The sequence below is a fragment of the Dendrobates tinctorius genome, unplaced genomic scaffold, assembly GCF_039654945.1.
Source record: "Dendrobates tinctorius isolate UK_male_01 unplaced genomic scaffold, ASM3965494v1 ptg000145l, whole genome shotgun sequence".
Taxonomy (NCBI): Eukaryota; Metazoa; Chordata; class Amphibia; order Anura; family Dendrobatidae; genus Dendrobates; species Dendrobates tinctorius.
The window spans coordinates 11286401-11310010 of record NW_027361812.1 but is presented as its reverse complement, the minus strand read 5'-3'; the positions used below and the strand labels follow the sequence as shown (position 1 = coordinate 11310010).

The window sequence follows — 23610 nt, the reverse complement described above, 5'->3', positions numbered from 1 at the left end:
GTCATCCTTTTAAAAAAAAAAGGCAAGGAAACAAAAATTTTAATTACCTATGGTCGTTTTTGTTTTGTGTTATTGATTACTTTGTATATATTTGTCCTATACAACTTCTCAGAAGATTAAAGAGTTAGGAGAGAGTTAATTAATCATTGTTGTTGTGGTTTATTTTGCTCCTAAATTTATATCCCAAGTTTCCATCTACTGCCAAGAATAGTAGGGGCGCAACAAAATAGTTTCGCCTAGGGCGCCGTAATCTCTCGGGCCGGCCCTGGGTAGAGATCAGACTGGTTGCATTTTGACATACAGTATATAATCCGATTATTTCCCCAATAGTAAAAGGCACAAGATGTAGCTATCAGATGTCTTCCAAGGATGTAAGCTCCATTTACTATATATTGTACATTGCATGATAGAGAAAATAGGAGATGGATCGTGATTCACTATCTTATATTATGTGATGCATTTGCTAGACAAACATTACTGATCAGAGGTGAGAGTCTCATCACATTTATAGCAGATCTATATTTAAAGCCCCATAACTGCTCTGTGTCTGTACATAAAGGCATGGCTATATTTTCCTTATGCATCTTGTCACGACACATCAAATTCAAACCCTTTCCAGATGCTAATGATTTTTGTTTCTGGAGATTCCACCCCAAGGTGCCAAAAAGTCCTCTCTAGACTTTAACTGGTTCCATGTGTGTGACCAGAGACATTAACTGGAAGTAGCTCGGGCGGGGCAAGCCTGGGTGTAGAACCACTGATGGAAATACCAACTTCTGCTTTTGTGGCTTTTTATGCTATACGAATAACTAGCGTTGGCTAATTCATGTTCCTTTCAAAACATGTACACCCTAATAAGCTGTGATGATTTACAATTGACACATAGCATGTTTTCTACAGTAATTTTCAGGGGCATATGTGTGTTAGGTGCAAGCACAACCAGGCCCCCAGGAGGCATAGACCACCGATAAAAGAAGACCAGCAGTATATATGGGATCATGGAAAGACAATAACTTTAAGGGTATGTGCACACGCTGCGGTTTTGGCCGCTGCGGATCCGCAGCAGTTCCGCAGTGTACAGTAGCATGTAAGTCTATGGGATTTACAATCCGTTGTGCACATGCTGCGGATTTTCAACTGCGGAAAAGCTGCGGTTTTGAATCCGCAGAAAGAATTGACATGTCAATTCTTTCTGAGGATTCTGCTGCGGTTTGACACCTATTCCATTGTCCAGGTGGCAAACCGCAGGCCATTTTACCTGCGGATCCGCAGATACAAATCCGCGGGTGAATCCGCAACGTGTGCACATAGCCTTAGTAATGCTTAATAGTGCTATACTGAGCTATTTCACTGGCTATAATTTTTATATTGTAGCCACATATTTATTACTTATTGATATAGCGCCATCATATACCGCAATGCTTCATAGTCATTATTATCACTGTCCCCATTGAGGCTCAGAAGCCAAATTCCCTATCAGTATGTCTTTGGTGGGTGGGAGGAAAACCATACACACAAAGGGATAACTTACAAACTCCTTGTAGATGTTGTCCTTGGTGAGATTTGAACCCAGGACCCCAGCGCTACAAAGCCACAGTGCTAACCACTGAGCCAACATGCAGTCCTGCTTGGGGTGGCGAACCCAGGGTGCAGCTCCTTCTTCATAGTATAGATAACCTATGGCTCATTATCTAATTTAAGGGTAGATTATTTGGTTATTGGTCAAATATGCAAGGTTATTATGGTTGTCTTATTAAAGGGGTTGTCCGGGCTTTTCACATAATCTCAGTATATATCTGGGCTGCAGAATTATGACAATAAGTAATTTACTTTCTGTCACTACTTTGCATGGTTTTCTAGATATTCTGAACAGAATGTCCAAGGGGCGGTGTTTTATGGCATTGAAATGAGAACTGGTCGTAACCTCCTACTCTACTCCAAACATGCCCTCTATAGCAACAACCCCACCCTGCATAGCTACAGGCCCTCCCTGTCCACATGAAGAAGCCCTCATCACACAGTAACAAATCCTCCCCCTCTAGCAGCCTCAGTGCAGAGCGTAGACCACCCAGCTGCTCCTCCCCCAGACACACGCTGAAAAGTGATCTATGGAAAGTGAAACTAGTGAGGAGGGAAAAACGTCCTGTATTCTGGGCCACTCCATGACTACAATACATAACTCATTATCAGTAATTCCATCCCTCACTGTCCCAGGCTGCTGGCAGCAGTGAGAACAGACTGTGTGATGGCCAGTGATGGGGGTCTGCAGATTCTAATCTGCACAGGGGATGGCAGTCACTGATGTAATCTGTTGTGTGACAAAGCCTCTGCTGTGTGAATGAGACAGCTCCGTGTCACTGATGTCTTCACACAGCAGCAGATTTGGTGCAGTGTATGTGTGAGCACTGTCTCTAATGACACAAATACTGATGGGAGCAGCCTGTCCCAGAATACAGGACGATTTTCCCTCCTCACTAGTTTCACTTTCCATAGATAACTGTTCAGCCTGTGTCTGGGGGAGGAGCAGCGGGGTGGTCTGCTCTCTGCAGTGAGGCTGCTAGAGGGGGGGATTTGTTACTGTGTGATGAGGGCTTCTTCATGTGGACGGGGAGGGCCTGTAGCTATGGAGGGTGGGGTTGTTGCTATAGAGGGCATGTTTGGAGTAGAGTAGGAGGTTACGACTAGTTCTCATTTCAATGCCATAACACCCCCCCCCCTTGGACGTTCTGTTCAGAATATCTAGAAAACCGTGCAAACTAGTGACAGAAAGTAAATTACTTATTGTCATAATTCTGCAGCCCAGATATGTACTGAGATTATGTGAAAAGCCCGGACAACCCCTTTAATGTGCACCTGTCGTTTCACACAAAAACCTGTAGCAAAGAGTGGTATTGCCGCCCTCATCCCTCACAAAGAGTTAACATTTCTAACGGTATGTATATCGGTCTAATACGTCCAGGAACTGTCTCAATTCTCATGCTCTTTAACTTGCCATCTTCTGTTTTTGAGTGTTCCTTGTCATCAGCACTCTAACAGCACTTTGAGGGTGAAGTCAGACTGCCTTGTTACTCAGGCACGGATCGCATCACAATCTTCGGACTGGCAGCAGTCTGACTGCACCATAAGCGTTGTTTCTTCTTTTATATCACTTTCCAGCATGAACAGCTCATGTCATTGCTCAATGGCTTGCCAGCACTGAACTAAAAGCTGCCTGATTGTGCTTGACAACAGGCAGTGGAGAGAAAGTTTGTTAGTGAGGAGATATCTAGTCGCCAACGTTTGGGAGCCATTATTTCAAGGGTCAGAAATATTTTTTACATTAAGGGCGTTGCAAATGGTCTACTAATCATATTATCTATTGAAATGAGACAAAGTTGTCTAAAAGTGAAGGAACCATGTAATGCCGGGTTTTCCTTTATTTATACAATTTGGATCCGTTTCCTTGTTCCTTGACTAACCATAACCAATGTAAAAAATGCCTTAGTTGCAATCAGGCTTTTTCACCAGCTTCTACAGCAAATATATGGAGCAATATAAAAAAACACAACATTTATTAGTTTTGGCTCTGGCTCCTTGAAGGGTCTGGTGTGACAACTGATGTACATGGTGATATGAAGGATCCCGTAACAAACTGTGGGATCAGTTTCCCTTTGGGATGTTACTAAGGAGGAGAAAAAAAGTCAAATGGACTGATAGAATGGCCTGAATTTCCATTACAGTTTGATCAAGCGTTAAATGGAAAATACAGTAACAAAAAATATATATATTCAGTAGCAGGTGGGCAATTAATTTTCCTTCGGGGCTATTGAGAGACCGTGACTATTGTGGAGGTCAAACTAATAGGCTGAAATTAATTCTTCTCAATATTAATATTAACATAATAATTACACTTACTGTATTATATTAATATTATGACTTAACATTGAGCAGAATTAAGTATGCTGACATCACCTATATACTATATAACGCCCCCGGAAGAAGCTCTGGGTGCAACGCGCGTCAGGGCACACAGGGGAGACCTGTCCTGTCCATACAATGCACCTAGTGGCCCACTGAATGTTTGAGTAAGGAATAGTGTTACATTATATTGCTTCTACCTCTTTACAATTTATTTGACTATATGTGCAGTATACCTATGGCATTTATAGAAGACTTATGGAATTCACTCCGTTCCTTATGGTATACTAGAAATAGGCCCGATGCTGTCGCATCGGGAGTGCGGTGAAACATACACATCACCGCTATTCCCCATGGGTCGCCCTCCCAGGGCTGTGGGGTACTCGGTACCGGGCTCGATGAGCTTCAATAGGAGACGTCATGGCAGCTGTGATCCGGCCCGTGGCCCTGGGCGCCCATTGTAAAAGGGGTTGTTTCAGTGTGCTTATGGTGATGAAAGTTTATAAGTGATTTGTGACGCCACCTGTGGTGTTCGGCAATGAAGTTATAAGCCGACGCTGCAAACAGATCCTCTGGGACAGATGGTGTGGTGCAGCAGTGATGTTATAGCCCTCCACAGGCAGGGCTGTAGTCCCAGGGCAGAGTAAATGGAGTGACACGTAGATGGTGCAGTGTCAGGTGCAAGAGATGTAGCAGTGCTGGGCAGGTTGGTGCAGGAATAAGTTGAAGACACCAGGCATGTAGTTCCAAAGCTTTACTCACAGTCTGTTGTACAAACAGGTGCCTGCCTCCGTGCCGTGTCCTCCAGGTCAGGGACTCAGTCAACCTCCAGGCCCGATGGAATACGCCTTTCCAACATTCCGCCAACATGTACCTTTCTGAACGTCTCCTCTTATAGCGCCTTTAGGTGAAGTACTCCTAGTACTGAGTTACACTGGAGTTCCTCCTGTCCAATGTTCTTATGAACTCTACTTGTACGGCAGACAGCTGTAGCCTGCTTCGGGGACTCCTTGCTACTAAATCCCGGCTCACTATTATGTTGCTGTTGTGCCCCCAAGTCTTGTGTGGGAATAAAGTGGTCACTACTTCTATTCCTCCGGTGTCTGCTGCAGGACCATTAGTATCCGTACAACCTCGGGGACCGGACCCCGGCCTTGCACTTAGAACTTCTAGGAAGGGTTCTCTTCTAACCCATGTCCTCTGTTCTCTTTTACTCCTCACGTTCCGTACTGATCTTCCTCTCTATGGAGAGTCAGGCTTCCAGTATTCGTTGCTCTCTCTCTCTTCCTTTCCCGTGCCAGCAGACCCAGGTCACTGGGATCTGCTGCAGCACTTCCATTCATCTATCCCTCTCTCCGGGGATCTTCTTCTCTCCAACTCTCTAACCAACTGACTGACTGCCTAATCCTAAACTCTTCCCGCTCTTTGTAATGTCATCTAACACCACCCACCTCCCAGCACGTTTCGTGTTCCAAGCAGGGAGCCACCAATGGGTGCTTTGCTATACTCCAAGCAGGGAGCCGCCGAAGGTGCTATGCTACACTACTTTGTGGTGTGGGGTGCAGGTGTTATAGTGTGGTCAGGAGTCTCCACCTTACCTGGATGGTGGGATACCACCCCTCAGGAGGAGGTGCAGTACCTCTGTGGCGACTGAGCCTCAGGGGCGCCACACTCATGCAGGCGCAGTAACAGCCACGTCGTTACCGTGCATGCACGGGTAGAGCGCGTAGTTGTGGCTGTAACAGCGCATGCGCGGGAATAGCGGTGACGTGAATGTCACTTGCGCAGGCGCAGCAAGTGATATACACTGCTATTCCCGCGCATGCGTAGCAACGACGCGGCTGTTACTGCCACGAACTGCGTCTGCGCAAGTGATACTGCCGCTGTGCCTTATGGGATTCGGGGACAGCGGCAGGAAGTCCCAACTGGCGATTATATTATAAGATGTCTGGAACTTTAAGCTGACCAGCATATAGTATCATCTTCATTATACCTTTCAGTGACCACAATTTTGTTTATAATAGACATTATTGGAGTTACATATAGCATTTATTTAACTAACTTATGGTATTTTATTGATTTATGGTACTGTATACCTGACAATTGTTTATTACTAGGATAATTTTGATATATTCTATGCCTCTATTGAACTTACACAGTATTACCTTAGGAGGTATGGTGGTATGGGGTCGGACTCCCCCTGTTGGACACTTTGTTACTTATTGTTTTTTTTTGCATTATTTTGTGTTTTAACATTATTTAAATAAAGCTTTATATATTTTTATCTATATGGTTCTCTTCTTGCAGCAATTTTTATGTAGGTCCACGTTGGATTACATGTTGGTTGGAAATGCCATAGCAATTAATTTGGACATTGTTTGTATGTTATTACCTATATACTGTATGAGCCCACGCACAGCCCCTTTATATAGAGTATGACCACCTACACAGCCCCCTATTTATATTATGAGCCTTCGCATAGACACCTATATGCAGTATGAGCCCCACATAGCCTCCTAAATACAATAAGAGCCCCATATAGCCTACTAAATATGGTATGAGCCCCACATAACCTCCTACATGCATCCAAACATCCCTTGAAAAGAAGATAGCGTACTGATCTCGCTCCCTTTCCCCCAGCACTCTTCTCCTGTCTCCTGTGCACTGACTTTCCTTACAGCAGGCGCAATGCAAGTCATCATCATGTCTGCTGTCTCACACACTTATTGGTTGAAGAAGAGGCCTACATCTTGAGAAGGCAGATAGCATTGACAATGGGAAGCGAGCATCAGTGGATGGGCAAGGGCAGAGGGCCAGAAGTGACCCACTGGCCGCACTTTGCCCAGCTCTGATATCTAGGGCTTTTGTGTTCGGGTCCCGTTTCACATAGCAACGCACCAGCGATCCCGACAATGATACGACCTGGTAGGGATCGCTGGTGCGTCGCTACATGGTCGCTAGTAAGCTGCCAAACAGGCAGATCTCTTAAACGATGCAACAACGATACGGTCGTTGGTACCTTGTCACACAGCAGCTTTTCTGACGACTCCCGCCTGCGTCCCTCAGTTCTGTGTCGCCAACGAGGTCGCTCGTCGGCGTCAAACACAGCGATGCACACTGGCCAGCGAGACGCCAACGATCAAGAAATGGCTCAGGACATTCGAGCACGATCAGCGATATCCAGCTGGGGGGGGGGGGGGGCGGTCGCCGCTATGTGTCAGATCACTGGCGAGGTTGCTGTTGCGTCACAAAATCGGTGACGTTTCAGCGATCTCGCTAACGATCTCATTATGTGGGACGGGGCCTTTAGAAAAACTGAAGTTGTGAGCCCTTGGGCAACAATCACTGTTAATCCCACGTTATCACAGATTTCGGAATGACAAGCCCAGTTTTAGGCTGACTAGTATGCTTCTTATACACCTTAAATAGCTTGCTTACACAGCAATCCACAATGTCTGATTCTCATGTGTTCTGATATCAGCATTGCGGGGACAATCTGTAGGCCAATTCATACAACCATTGGGTCTTTTGTCATTTATGGGTAACATTACCCCTGTAAAGAACATGACTTGATTTGTTTAAACAGAATCTGTGACCAAGTCAAAAGTGGCCAGTTTTTACTTTTGTTTTATTCCTACTGCTCCCCTGCATATTCATTTTTTTTAATCTGCTAATTTTTAGGCTATTTATCAAGGGCACATGGCTTACAAGATTCCCTGCTCTGTGTCGTTATCTGTGAGTCACTCCTACTTGGTAAAAACCATAAAAATTAGCTCTTAATAAACAGTCCCTTAAATCTGGAAATTTATGGTGGATAAAAAACAAAACAAAACAGGACACTCAGGGTGACAGCGGGAAATAGAGCAAAATCTAGGCCTTTTTAAACAGGTGATAGGTCGTATCCATCTCTATGACATTGTGGTGTAGTGGCCACTGTGGCCGCTAGGGGGCGCTGTATGGATGTCCCAGGAGAAGGGATGAATGGCAGAATACTGACTAACCGTTATGTATCTCAAGGTGGGTGGCCTTGAGATGTAGACTTATGTGTGTGTTGATCAGCAGTGATACTGCTGAGGTGCTGTTTCAATGTGTTGGGAAGTCTCTAGGTAGCTGGAGAGTCGGGCGGAACCAGTTACCTACAAATCCACCCAGGGGTGTGGTTAAGAATGCTATTGTAAAGTATGTGTGAATGGTTCAAGAACCTGTGGTGAGGTCATAGCCATGTGACCCGGTGGGCGTGGATAAGGACCATATAAGGTGGCCAGGGTAGGTCACATGGAGTGATTACAGGGACCTGGTTCGTCCATTTTGTAAGGTCCCATCTGAGATAGATGGGGCTATCTTCCTGACAGCAAGTGAACGCTGTGTTTAGTGGCTGCACGTGCCTGATAGTTCCCTGGAGGGAATGGACGTCTGCAGCGTGGTGAAGCAGCCATGAGGTAAACCCAGAGAGGGGATATAACTGGGAGGCTGAAGAGCCTGCGTATGGAACATTGCATAACCTGTGTGACCACAGGCTGAACAGAGGGAAGCTCTGTCGTGGACGCTATGCTGTTTTCTATTGCTTTGATGGTTTTGTTGCATGAATAAACCGCATGGACTGTTATTATTTTATGGAAAACTCATGCCGGATCTGGTTATTTGGCTGCCAAGCGAGTATCCCCTACGCGAATGACAGCGCTACCTTACAACATACACCCTAGAGCATTGACAAGATGCCCTAATAGACAGTACATGGTGCTGTGATTGGTCACATGATGTCTAAGCATGTATTCACACAGTAAAATTGCTGCAGTAATTTTTGAATCTGACAGTCATTTTTGTTTTGACAGAATTGAACAGTTGCAGAAAGTTTGATAGAATTGGACATTTCTGCAAAAAGTATTCTGATATGTGAGAATATGTCTACAAATTTTAGGGAAAAAGTTGACTTGCTAGTTCTGTATAGTGTGCCTATCTTTATTCCCTAAACTTAAAGGGGTTGTCTCAAATTTTTAAATGGGTAAAATAGTAAAGTGACAGTAAAAACAAGCAACTTTGCAATTTACCTCCCACTAAAAATGCTCTTAGTTCACAAGAACAGAAGGGTTTTTAATTTTACAGCTTGTTGCCCAAGTTACCGACCACCCTTCAGTCTCAGCTAACATGCACCACCAGCACTATCCCTTAGTCTGCTTGTTGTGCCCTAAAACTGGCCAAATCAGTGGATCTGACCACTCTCAGTGCCCTGAGTTTCTCCCTAGATTCTGCTGCCAGCTTGGGAGGACGCATAATCCGGTCCATCGCAATGGTCGTGCCACTGGTCCGAAATGTCATTCTTCAGGAGTGCACAACCCCAGCCCCTAGTTGGGAGCTAGGGACTGGAGAGTGGCAAGCTTGTGAAGATAAAATATGCAAAAAAAAAATACCTTTAAAGGGAAGTGATCATCAGAAAACGACCTATTGCTTAACTCAGGTTTTTTATCTTTTGCCATTGTTTTTTTCCCCATATCCCAATCAGTATTAAACATATAAAAGGTTTTACAATGGCCCTCACAGTCCACTGATCTAAACATCATTGAAAATCTGTGGCTAGACCTCAAAATAGCAGTGTATGCAAGACGACCCTGGAATCTCACAGAACTGGAAGAATTTTCCAAGGAAGAATGAATGAAAATCCCTCAAACATGAATTGAAAGACTCTTTGCTGGCTACAAAAAAAGAGTTTACAACCTGTGATATCTGGGTGCCCAAGCTTTTGCCATCGGCCCTTTTTCCTTTTTGTAATTTTTAAAATGTAAAAGATGACTATATATATTTTTTTGCCTAAAATACAAAGGAAATGTGTTATCTTTAACTTAAGGCCTTTCAGAGATCATTTCATCTTCAACTTCCTTAACTCTTCATGATAACAGTAATTTTGACCAGGGGAGCCCAAACTTTTACATGCCACAGTACATGTACATTTGACACAATAAAGAAACGTATTTTGCATTGAAGCATCTAAGGGGCCCGTTACACATAGCGATATCGCTAGCAATATCGCTGTAAAGTCACCGATTTTGTGACGTAGCAGCGATATTGCTAACGATATCGCTACATGTGATACTTACCTCCGACCGGCTCCCCCGCTGCTCATCGCTGGTCGCGCAAGAACGTCCTGGACCATTTCTCGTCGGGCGCTTCCTGCTGGGCTTCCTGTGGTGCCGACGAGCGATGCGTGGACGCGGGCGGGAGGACGTCAGGAGGATCGCCGCGTCTGACATGTAAGTAGCGACCCCCGACCCCCGCTATGTCACTGGTGAGATCTGCCTGTGTGGCAGCTCACTAGCGACCACTTAGCGATGCACCACCGATCCATATCGTTGTCAGGATCGCTGGTGCATCGCTAAGTGTAACGGTACCCTTATGAGTGTGTGCAAAGGTCATAATGAGGGTGATGGGAGCAGGATTACCTGTGACATTTTGGTGGACCCTATGATTTAGCTTCTGCTGATAAGGAGCCTACTGAAAACACTTCTTGAAAGGACATGAAGTATGAGACTATAAGAAAGCCTCAGTGGCCAGTGTGAAAATTGCAAGATTGCTATTTTTTGTCTTTTAATACAGATTTTGATATGAAATGAAGATGCCTTTTACCACTGAATTTACAATTGCTACATCCGTAGCCGAGCTAATGAGCTATGAACTGGTTGACACTATGTGCAGCTCCCTGCAGTGACTTCTCTAGGTTTACAGACTGTATGACAAGTATGTTTGTTTTTCCACTAAATCAAATAAATCATTTCTATTTCTCAAAATATCCCGATACAGAACATAATACAGGAAACAACAGCATGATTTTTGTTTTTTAAAGAGATTTTTGTATAATTCGTATTAAAATACAGGCATGAGCAATATCTAACGTGGTAGGGGGCACTTAGTGTAGATTTACAAACATTGCACAGTGCTGGGCAAACATTTACCAACATTAGGGGGCATTTTTGTTCGGAATGTGGACATTGCAGGGTAGTTAGTAAACATTTACATACAGTCATATGTAAAAGTTTGGGCACCCCTATTAATGTTAACCTTTTTTCTTTATAACAATTTTGGTTTTTGCAACAGGTATTTCAGTTTCATATATCTAATAACTGATGGACTCAGTTATATTTCTGGATTCAAATGAGGTTTATTGTACTAACAGAAAATGTGCAATCTGCATTTAAACAAAATTTGACCGGTGCAAAAGTATGGGCACCCTTATCATTTTCTTGATTTGAACACTCCTAACTACTTTTTACTGACTTCCTGAAGCACTAAATTGGTTTTGTAACCTCATTGCGCTTTGAACTTCATAGCCAGGTGTTTCAAATCATGAGAAAAGGTATTTAAAGTGGCCACTTGCAAGTAGTTCTCCTATTTGATTCTCCTATGAAGAGTGGCATCATGGGCTCCTCAAAACAACTTTCAAATGATCTGAAAACAAAGATTACACAGGTCAACGAAAAAAATTTTTTTTTCTGGTGTCCAAAATATTTTAATGAATTTGGGGTATTTTTGGGGTGCTGATTCTGAATATGTCATCAGTTTTGCCAGATTGGCTCAAGTTTTTGAGATTTTTGGTATCTTATTTATAGCACTTGTTGGTAAATGCGACGCATCATCTCATTAATTTCTTTGGATTAGTACTTGAACTGAGCAGTTCTCAATATAGTTTTGTGTTAATTAGTGTTCTAAAAGTTTGTTCATAGCTTGATTTTTGCACTAACTTTATGTTGTTGTCTGTTTTCCAGTGAAAAGCATGAACTCATCATGAAGAAGTTGTCTTAACGATCCAGACTCATTCTGTTACATTTGTGGTGAATATACACTGCCAAAACATAGAAGAAACATAACACACTTCGTAAAAAAAGTGTATTTTGCCTATTTTGGGGTTATGCTTGGGGACCAAGACAAGTTTTGGGCACCACACATAGTGTGCAAAGCATGTATCGAATTATTACGAAAATGGAGCAAAGGACAAAGAAAAAGCTTCAAATTTGGTGTTCCAATGGTGTGGAGAGAGCCAAAAAATCATCATGATGACTGTTATTTCTGTGCAGTGCAAGTGCAAGGATTCAATAAGCATAAGAAACGAAAATGGGAGTAACATGGAATCTGCAAGAAGGCCTGTCCCTCATTGTGAAGATGTGCCTGTACCTGTGTTTACCATAAATAACAGTCATCATGATGATTTTTTGGCTCTCTCCACACCATTGGAACACCAAATTTGAAGCTTTTTCTTTGTCCTTTGCTCCATTTTCGTAATAATTCGATACATGCTTTGCACACTATGTGTGGTGCCCAAAACTTGTCTTGGTCCCCAAGCATAACCCCAAAATAGGCAAAATACACTTTTTTTACGAAGTCTGTTATGTTTCTTCTATGTTTTGGCAGTGTGTATTCACCACAAATGTAACAGAATGAGTCTGGATCGTTAAGACAACTTCTTCATGATGAGTTCATGCTTTTCACTGGAAAACAGACAACAACATAAAGTTAGTGCAAAAATCAAGCTATGAACAAACTTTTAGAACACTAATTAACACAAAACTATATTGAGAACTGCTCAGTTCAAGTACTAATCCAAAGAAATTAATGAGATGATGCGTCGCATTTACCAACAAGTGCTATAAATAAGATACCAAAAATCTCAAAAACTTGAGCCAATCTGGCAAAACTGATGACATATTCAGAATCAGCACCCCAAAAATACCCTAAATTCGATGAAATATCTTTGGCACCAAAAATGCTGTTGACCAGTGTTATTCAACATAGCTTTTCAGGGGAAGGATACAAAAAGTTGTCTCAGAGATTTAACCTGTCAGTTTCCACTGTGAGGAACATAGTAAGGAAATGGAAGAACACAGGTACAGTTCTTGTTAAGCCCAGAAGTGGCAGGCCAAGAAAAATATCAGAAAGGCAGGGAAGAAGAATGGTGAGAACAGTCAAGGACAATCCACAGACCACCTCCAAAGACCGGCAGCATCATCTTGCTGCAGATGGTGTCACTGTGCATCGGTCAACAATACAGCGCACTTTGCACAAGGAGAAGCTGTATGGGAGAGTGATGCGAAAGAAGCCGTTTCTGCAAGCACGCCACAAACAGAGTCGCCTGAGGTATGCAAAAGCACATTTGGACAAGCCAGTTACATTTTGGAAGAAGGTCCTGTGAACTGATGAAGCAAAGATTGAGTTGTTTGGTCATACAAAAAGGCATTATGCATGCGCTGTATTGTTGACCGATGCACAGTGACACCATCTGCAGCAAGATGATGCTGCAGGTCTTTGGAGGTGGTCTGTGGATTGTCCTTGACTGTTCTCACCATTCTTCTTCCCTGCCTTTCTGATATTTTTCTTGGCCTGCCACTTCTGGGCTTAACAAGAACTGTACCTGTGTTCTTCCATTTCCTTACTATGTTCCTCACAGTGGAAACTGAATGGTTAAATCTCTGAGACAACTTTTTGTATCCTTCCCCTGAAAAGCTATGTTGAATAATCTTTGTTTTCAGATCATTTGAGAGTTGTTTTGAGGAGCCCATGATGCCACTCTTCATAGGAGAATCAAATAGGAGAACTACTTGCAAGTGGCCACTTTAAATACCTTTTCTCATGATTTGATACACCTGGCTATGAAGTTCAAAGCTCAATGAGGTTACAAAACCAATTTAGTGCTTCAGGAAGTCAGCAAAAAGTAGTTAGGAGTGTTCAAATCAAGAAAATGATAAGGGTGCCCATACTTTTGCACCGGTCAAATTTTGTTTAAATGCAGATTGCACATTTTCTGTTAGTACAATAAACCTCATTTGAATCCAGAAATATAACTGAGTCCATCAGTTATTAGATATATGAAACTGAAATACCTGTTGCAAAAACCAAAATTGTTATAAAGAAAAAAGGTTAACATTAATAGGGGTGCCCAAACTTTTACATATGACTGTACATTATGGGGTATTTGCCAAATATTTAGAACACATTATAGGGAGTCTTGGGAAACACTTACAGACATTAGTGCGTACTAAAATATCTCCACTATTTGGGAGCCAGCAGCAAGGGCTAGGAGACCTGTATTTGTCCCACCCACAGACGACACATTGGGCTGTGTTATCCCGCAAAATGATGTGCCAGCATTGATTTAAAGGGATTGTTAGGCTACAAGTTTGTAATCACTCCATGCGAATGGAGACATGTGAATTCTTATATCGCACGCTTGACACGCTGTGTTGACTCTTCGGTGCCGGCAACGAGACCGGGCGGTCATGTGACCTCAAGTATGCCGCGATATGCATACTCCCCGCCACATTCCCACTTTCCAATCTTGATCAATAGACTTGCACTGAACGAGGTTACAACTGTCTAGTTGAAATGTGTCCGGGAGTATGCATAATGTATACATATGGTAATATGCCCTCCCAGCAAAAGAATCCTCAGGGTGCGTCGAGGGTGCAATGAGAGGATTCGCAAGTCTGCAGTCACATAAAGTGACTACAGACTTGTAGCTTAAAGGCCCCGTAACACTAAGCAATATCGCTATAACGTCACTGGTTTTGTGACGCAGCAGCGATATCGCCATGTGTGATACTTACCTCCGACCGGCTCCCCCGCTGATTATCGCTGATTGCGCGAGAACGGCCTGTGCCATTTCTCGTCGTCAGCTTCCTGCTGTGGAGGCGAGTGACGCGTGGACGCGGGCGGGAGGACGTCTTCATCGCCGCGTCTGACAGGTAAGTAGCGACCCCCGACCGCTGCTATGTCGCTGGTGAGATCTGCCTGTGTGGCAGCTCAGTAGCGACCACTTAGCGATGCACCAGCAATCCTGACCGCGTCATAACACTGTCGGGATCGCTGGTGCATCACTAAGTGTGACGGGGCCTTAAGACTGGACAACCCTTTTAAATAACTCGCTATAAATTGTGCTTGAGCTGGACATATTAACCCCTTCACCCCAAGGGTGGTTTGCATGTTATTGACCAGGCCAATTTTTACAATTCTGACCACTGTCCCTTTATGAGGTAATAACTCTGGAACGCTTCCATGGATCCCGATGATTCTGACTTTGTTTTCTCGTGACATATTGTACTTCATGTTAGTGGTAAAATTTCTTCGATATGATGATTTCTCATTTTTCCAACACTATTTTTTTTAGGAACCACATCACATTTGAAGTCACTTTGAGGGGTCTATATGATAGAAAATACCCAGAAGTGGCACCATTCTAAAAACTGCACCCCTCAAGGTGCTCAAAACTACATTCAAGAAGTTTATTAACCCTTCAGGTGCTTCACAGGAATTTTTGGAATGTTTAACAAAAAATGAACATTTAATTTTTTTTCACAAAAAGGAAGTTTCTCAGCTCTAGTAACCCGATGTCGTCATGACGACATCGGGTTACCATTGCAGCGATCAGGACCCCGCGTCACACAACGGGGTCTCCGATCCAAAGGAATAGGAGCTGTCAGCCCCTGTGCCGGCTCCGGAACGCTGCAATCTTGTTTGATCGCAGTGTTCCAGCGGCCAATCGCCATGACGTACTATCCCGTCCATCGTCAGACAGGTCCAGGGCTCATAGATGGGATAGTACGTCCGATGGCAGAGAGGGGTTAATAATATTTTTTGTGAATTTTGCTGATCGTAGTGGTAGCCACCCAATCTCATGTCTATGGACTCAAGCATGTTAATGTGGCGCCCCTGAGGCTCAGTCGCCACAGAGGTACTGCACCTCCTCCTGAGGTGTGGTGCCCCACCATCCAGGTAAGTTGGAGGCTCCTGACCACGCTCCAACACCTGCATCCCACACAACATGGTAGTTCAGCAAAGCCACATTACGGCTCCCTGCTTGGAGTGTAGCAGAGCACCTTTGGTGGCTCCCTGCTTGGAACACGAAATGTGCTGGGAGGCGGGTGGAGTTAGAACACATAAAAGAGCGGAAAGGTTTAGGATTGGAGATCAGTCAGGCAGTCAGTCAGGAGTGAGGAAAGAAGATCCCTGAGAGAGGGATGGAGGAAGGAGGTGCTGCAGCAGATCTCAGTGACCTGGGTCTGCTGGCACGGGAAAGGAAAGAAGGAGAAAGACATTGAACTGAAACCTGATCTTCCATAAGAAGGAAAGACTAGTACATAACGTAGGAGTAAACGGGAACAGAGGATGTGGTTTAGAGGAAGAACCCTGCCTAGAAGTTCTAAGCGCAATGCCAGGGCCCGGTCCCCGAGGTTGTATGGATACTAATGGTCCTACAGCAGACACCGGTGGAGTAGTGGGCTGTAAATGCACTACTCCCATCTAAGACTTGGGGGCACAACAGCAACCTTGATAGTGAGCCGGGACTCAGGAGTAAGGAGTCCCCGAAGCAGGATACAGCTGTCTGCCATACAAGTAGAGTTCTTGGGAACATCTGTCAGGAGGCACTCCAGTGTAACTCAGTACTGGGAGTACTTTACACTTAAAGGCGCTATAAGAGGAGACGTTCAGAAAGGCACATGTTGGCGGAGCGTTGGAAGGGAGCATTCCATCTGGCCTGGAGGTTGATTGAGTCCCTGACTCGGAGGACACAGCACGGAGGCGGGCACCTGTGTGTACTACAGACTGTGAGTAAAGCTTTGGAACTACAAGCCCTGGTGTCCTCCATTGATTCCTGTGCCAACACACCCAGCACCGCTACATCTGGGTACCAGCTTCTACACCGCTCGTGCCTCTCCTCTACCCCTACATCTACACTGCCCTGGGGCTACAGCTCCACCTGTGGGGAGCTTCACCATCTTGGCTGCAACACACCACCAGCCCCAGAGGATCTGCACGCAGCGTCGGCTCAACATCTCACTTGCCGAACACCACAGGTGGCGTCACGAACTATTCCATTAATTACATTCCACCATTCAAATCTCCCCTGTCACCGCTGCTGTGACACATCCCGTCGACACCAGCCCGGTACCGAGTACCCCCCACGGGAGGGCGACTCATTAAGGTAAGCTATGATTATACAAGTTGGATTTCAAATATATTTTATTTCAAAAGCTAAGCAGCAACAAATGTGTAATGCCTTTAGCCAGCTGATAAGGTAGGGTGGTCAGTATATAGAACGCGAAATTAAAATCTGTTTTGCATTTTGTATTCTACATTACATTACACACACCTTTTTAGCATTTAATTAGCAAATGATTAAAGGACTTGTAGAGTACACAGACAACCTTCATCCCAATCAACATATTTGCACCAGTAAAATAATAGCAATTATTCAGTCAGAGCTGCGTCTGGCCCCTAACTTCCTTTTGATGTCTGAAGATGGGGAGAGTGAAGCCAGCGCTAATTAACCACAGGGCTCACTTGACATAACAATGTCACGCAAGCCCCGGGACAGATACCACAAAGGTGAGTATAAGTGTTATTATTTTATTGATGCAAACATGCTGATTGAGACAGGGTTGTCCAAGTAGTGGACAACCCCCTTTAATTAAAAAAGTTGAGTGACAGTCTACTCTTGATTTATTTCTTTAGAAGTATCAGTTTTTGGTTATGTGCTCACTGTGTCATATAGACACTGGCATACCCGCATAATTTTTGAAGCAGAAGATGCTTCACTAAAATGAGGGCAGTGTTTTTCCTGTAGGGTCTTTTCTGACATCTTTCTGGACATCATTTGCTGCCAGCGTTTTTTGCTTAAATTCGATGTATAGCATAGTGGAAAGTGCATGTCACTTCTTTTAAGCACCTCCTGATGGATAAGGCTCCAAACTAGGCACTGTCCCACTAGAATATGCGCACATGACGTCTTTTTCTGGAGACTTCTGCTTGAAAAGGCACTAAAGAAATGCTAAAAAGAATCAACGTATGCATTGCGATGTCAAAACAACTTGCTGTGAATATGTTCAGTCTTTTTGAGTTTCTTTTAACAGCTTTAGGTATTGAAAGCCTTGAAGCAGCTAAAAGAAGTGACCTGACCATCCTTCTGGCAGGTTCCGCTCGGAAGTCACTCAATAGTTTATACGGAAATATCCCCACATAAACCTGCTGGTGAAAACGACGATTAAAAAAAGACTACAGAAAAAGACACTTCAGGACAAAAGACGCTGGATTGTCCTGAAGCATCTTTTTATGCCAAAACTTATCAGGTATGCCAATGGGTAAAGATGCCATGTGCAAGTAACCTAAAAAGGGTACAAAAAAAAGTTTCAGGAAAAAGCTCTCCAAAAACACCTTAAAAATTATTCTTCAGGATATGTTTCAGCAAACAAAAAACTCCTAAAATAAAACCCCCAAATTAACTATATAAATATGTCCAAGGTAGATTCCACCAGCACATGCCGGGGACGAACATTGCTTTATCTTGTGTATGCTGAGAACGTAGAGCGGCACAGTACATGATGGGATTCACTTTTTCTCTTTAATTTATGGCTGTTGCCAAATTGGCCAAATCTTGACCCATGTCGTATTTACTACATATAGAGAAACCACGGATCTGTATTCTCCCTATAGAAGTAAATGAAGTGTATATATATATATATATATATATATACTTCAGTTCGTTACATCACTACAAGTTCCCTAAGACAAGAATATAAAATATAAATCTGTTTTCTAGTGAATATCAATATTCTCAGCATAGACATTAAAAACAGTCTAAAATACAGATTTTTCCGGCTTCTATGGATCTTCATTGGATGCTTCCTTTACCAATGAAGAAGTACATTTGTAGTTTCATATTTTTTTTCTGAAAAGACTCAATAAAGGCTGCGAAAAAGAAAGTTCTGCCATATTTCATTACTGAAGGCCTTGTAAGTAGTTCCTAAGAGAAGGTCAGGTCATCCAGTGGCATTTCTCCCATTGGGGTAAGCTAAGCCAATTCCATAATGCAGTTTTGGAAGAACCCCGGAATGACACCACATCCAATTTAATAGGCATGCTTACCTCTCCTATAACTTAAAAAATCCCCCTGTATTCCTGCCAGCAGGGGCTACGGTTGGGGTTATGGCATGGCCCATCAGAGGCACTCCCCAAGTGAGAGGCTCCATTCAATTTTTGCTTTTTTGCCTCTTCCCTCCCGAGAGTTTGCTCCTGATATTAGAGCTTCACTTTAAATGATTCCATGTTCTTTCCAGGCATTCACTGCTAGGCAAAATAAAGTGACGATTTAGGAAAAGATGTGAAACATATGTACGGAGAGGGAGAAGGTGAGAAAAAAGGGAGACAGATTAACTATCGAGATTGGAAACCAGTGTAGAAAGACACAGAAAGGAAAACAGGAAATGAAGGGATAAACGGCAGAAGAGGGTCAAAAAGATAGAGAAATGTTTGGTGACGCGGGAGAAAATGTTTCATAAAAGCACAAAATGCTGCCGTGAATATATATAAAAAAAGAAAACCATAAAAAAATCAACAAAACAATCAGATTGTGGAAGCCGCAATGTAACATATAGGAAAGTTACAGAAAAAAAAGCAGATAACGGGACAGGAAAAGTGTAAGACGAAAACAATATAATGGTGTAACTACCAAGAAAAAAGGGAAATGGTTCATGAGAAAGGAAAGTAAGTGCAGAAAAAAAACCCAAAGCTATTTTGAGATGGAAAAATATGGAGAAGGTACCAAGAGAAATAAAACCAGGCATTGGAGGAGGGGAGATGGAGGAAAAGAAAAAGGGGGAGAAGGGATAAGGAAAGGGTGAACAAGAGGAGAAAGTAGAGGGACCAGAAGAGGGAGAGACAGGGCAGGCATGTAATAGTATCAATGCCTTGGAAAATTGTGCATAAGGCAGAGAAGGAAGGACTGACACAGGCTGGGTCACATGGAGGTTACTGCACCCAAAGGGGGTTCTGGCAGGGTTCATAGAGAGCTGGCTGCCTGCATCTTACTGACAGGGAGGGGAGAGAGGAAAGGAGGGGGAGATGGATTCCCTCTCCAGGCAACTCAGATTGAAAGGAAAATGCAGAGTTTCACGCCACAGGAATGTACCACTGCATCCTGACCTAAGGGGAGCGAGGGAGCCAAAACCCTAGCAGTGGATTGACAGAGAAAGGGAAGAAGTGGGCAACGGAGGTGTGAGCGTATTTGTGTGGAAAAATCAGGAATTAGCCCCGAAGCCAGCGCCTATGGATGCTCATACTCATAAATCTGCCGTCCTTCCCCCAAAATGAGCCAAGTTATGTCAATTCTGCACCATTATGGAAGTATGAAGCCCGGACGGCGCTCGCGCAGCCCTCCGCGTACGTCGCGCGCTTTGATCGGAGACCTTTTCGCACTTCAACTTTTTATCACCACTTAGCACATCTGCTCCGACAAGAAAGAAATACAGCCGCGAGGCGTCTTAGATATGTATCGAGATGATGAAATCTGCTGCGTATAGTAGTTCTCTCAGAAAAAAAAAAAGATTTGATTCTTTTCAATGCTTGCGGCACATGTGTGAAACACGATATGTAACTTTTTTTTTTATCTTACTCTAAGCTCCTGTTTATGGAGGCTGCTGCTACATCTGGAATATGAAAAATGCCGAGAGAGGTTGTATAACCGCGTAGACATCACATCTGAAGCGCGCCTTGTGCTGCGCGAATCAGCGATGCGACTGGCTCCTTGGGATTTGGCAGTAAGAATATTAGTTTAGTCGACAATTTAGTTGCCGCCTATTCGGGGTCTGTCTGCCATGTTTTTTTCTCTTGCTTTTAACCAGAAAAGAAGTAGAAGGTCTAAGGTATCATACACACAGCAGTGTCATAAAGAAGTGCTGCAGGCGTTCCATGCACCGCTATATGGCACCTCTGATCGGCATCTCATTACCAAAGTATTCCCCTAGAAACATGAAATGTGTGCTGCCATATGAAATCAGAGGCCTACAGAGGTGTCAGTAATGTCTCAAAGACTTCTTTGTGCATTGTATCAACTTAGATGATGTTTTATGCCTTTGGGGAAATTTTTTTTCTTAAATGCTTCTTTGTAAGAGGAGAAAGAAAACATTTTTTGCTAATGTGCTTCCTTAAAATGTTTGTACCCTTCACTTTCTGCACTGTGTCTTACAGAATGAGTTAAGAAAAAAATCTGCCAGTCTCTTCCTAAACTGGTCTGTACTAATTTATGATGAACAAAGACCAAATCAAAGACCAAATCTCTCTCTCTCTCTCTCTTTCTCTCTCTCTCTTTTTCCAGGCTGCGATTCCTTTAAAATTGTTCATTTGTCGGATCCGTCAAAAAAACCGGACGTGTGGCATCCGTTGTCATCAGTACTAAAACGGATCCGCCATCCGTCCTTTTGGCGGATTTTGACTGATGCAAAAAACTGAAGTGTGAAAGAGGCCTAAGGAAAAGCTGGTCTTGTTGCCCCCCCCCCACCATAGCAACCAATCACAGTGCAGCTTTTATAGCTCTTGAAAAATGAAAACCACGCTGTGATTGGTTGCTATGGGCGACAAAGACAGTTTCTGTGATCTGACCCACTGACTTGGGGAAAAAAATATCATTTTACTTAATTAGAAAGTAGTTTTGAAACATTGATGGCATTTCCTCTTCAGAAATTTCTAAAAATAACCACATTAATAAAGTTACTGTATTAGCTCCTAGCCTCGGCCTGCACTAAAGCATGGTGTAGATGCGCAGAACCTGCAAACACGTGGTCGCACACTTGGCGTGGCTTACTGCATGCGTTTTTAATAGGACAAGGTGAGGAAGTGACTGGTGTAGGAAGAAGGAAGGGGCCTGGAGAAATCCAACAATCTCAATATTCTTTCCCTCAACATTGCGGTCGGGGGAGAGTCGGGACAACCCTACAGAGATCAGAATGATGGCCGTCCCTTGCAAAAATGGCCAAATTGGCTGACGAAAGGGCATTGACGCTGGGCGATAATGCTCATTTCACGACTATCCTGTTAATGGGGCATGACTGCAGACACAATGCTGATTGACAGCCGGCACCCCACTGCCTAACTGCAGGGAGCCACCTATAAATTAGTATGGCATCTACAGAGCAGCCTGGAAGAAGAAGAGCTGCTCTGTTGACGTGGAGCAGCTGAATCACAGCCAGGAGCAGTCGGTGACCACTCTGAGCTGGGTGGAATTGGCAGGTAGTTGCCTCTGCTTACAACTACCTGCTTGTTAGTTTATAAGCACATAGTAACATAGTAAAAAATATAATAGTCCTGGACAACCCCTTTAACTCTTGGAACCTAGAGACAGAAAAACTAAAATGTCAGAAAAAAACTACATCTGCTGGAACTTTGCCCCAATCATCGACTACGCAATCAAATATTTTGTTGTACATAGCTTGTGATCTTCCCATAACTAATTTCAGCTTCAGACGCCATGACCAAGCTAGATTGACTTATTGGCATGCCCTGGCAACCAAGCATTAGAGGCACAACCTAAATGACCAAGCCACATATACAGTAGCATGTACAAGTTTGGGCACCTCTGGTCAAAATTACTGTTATTGCAAACACTTAACCAAGTTGAAGATGAAATGATCTCTAAAAGGGATAATGTTAAAGATGACACATTTCCTTTGTATTTTAGACAAAAAAAAATATATAGTCATTTTTACATTTGAAAAAATACTGAAAAAAAATGGGTGAATGCAAAAGTGTGTGTACCCTTGTGTGCTCATGTAACTTTGACCAAGGTTAAAGACCATAAATAGCCTGTTAGTGTTATAGCTTGTTTGGTATCATTGTTAGGAAAAGCCAAGTGATGAAAATTATCCAGCTTTATAAAAAAAACAGCCTTTTCTAACCTTGTGCCAAAAAAGAGCAGCCATGGGTTCTTCTAAGCCGCTGCCTAGCACTCTGAAAATGAAAATTGTGGAGGCCCACATGGCAGGAGAAGGGTATAAGAAAATAGCAAATGTTTTCAGGTTTCCCTTTCCTCAGTTTGAAATGTAATTAAGAAATGGCAGTTAACAGGAACAGTGGAGGTCAAGATAAGGTCTGGAAGACCAAGCAACATTTTAGTGAGAGCTGCTTGTAGGATTGCTAGAGAGGCAAATCAAAATCTCCACTCGACTGCAAAATACCTTCAGAAAGATTTATCAGACTCTAGAGTTGTGTAACATTGTTCTATTGTTCAGAAACACCTGCACAAATATGGAGGAGTCATCAGAAGGAAACCTCTCCTGTGTTCTCACCATAAAATTCAGCATCAGAAGTATACAAAAGAACATCTAAACAAGCCTGATGCACTTTGGAAACAAGTCCTGCGGACTAATGAGGTCAAAATAGAACTCTTTGGCCACAATGATCAAAAGGTATGTGTGGAGAAAAAGGGCACAGAATTTCAGGAAAAGCACATTTCACCAACCATTAAGCATGGGGGTGGATCAATCATGCTTTGGGGTTGAGTTGCTGCTAATGGCACGGGGAACATTTCATGGGTAGATAGAAGAATGGATTCAATGAAATTTCATCAACTTCTTAATGCAAATATAACATCATCTGTAAAAAAGCTGATGTTGAAAAGAGGAGAGGATGGCTTCTACAAATGGATAACGATCCTAAACACAAAATCTACCATAGACTACCGCAAGCTGAAGGTTTTATAATGACTCCCACAGTCCCCTGATCTGAACATCTTTGAAAATCTGTGGCTAGACCTCAAAATAGCTGTGCATGTAAGACGACCAAAGAATCTCACAGAACTGAAAGAATTTTCCAAGGAAGACCAGATGAAAATCCCTCAAACAAGAATTTAAAGGCTCTTGTCTGACTACAAAAAGTGTTTACAAGCTGTGATACCTTCAAAACGGG

General features: G+C 43.3%; 1 protein-coding gene across 5 annotated transcripts in view; it reads left to right on the top strand.

Moving 5' to 3' along the window:
* RARG (retinoic acid receptor gamma) overlaps window positions 1-23610 on the top strand; it is a 243148-nt gene that overhangs the window by 144498 nt on the left and 75040 nt on the right. Inside the window, exon 1 of one of the 5 annotated variants that reach the window (XM_073546188.1) lies at window positions 20323-20468. The exons of the other annotated variants lie outside the window; for them this stretch is intronic. The gene's annotated coding sequence lies outside the window, so the exon portion shown is untranslated. Of the gene's footprint in view, window positions 1-20322; window positions 20469-23610 lie in introns of those variants that run through there. 5 annotated transcript variants of the gene reach the window in all.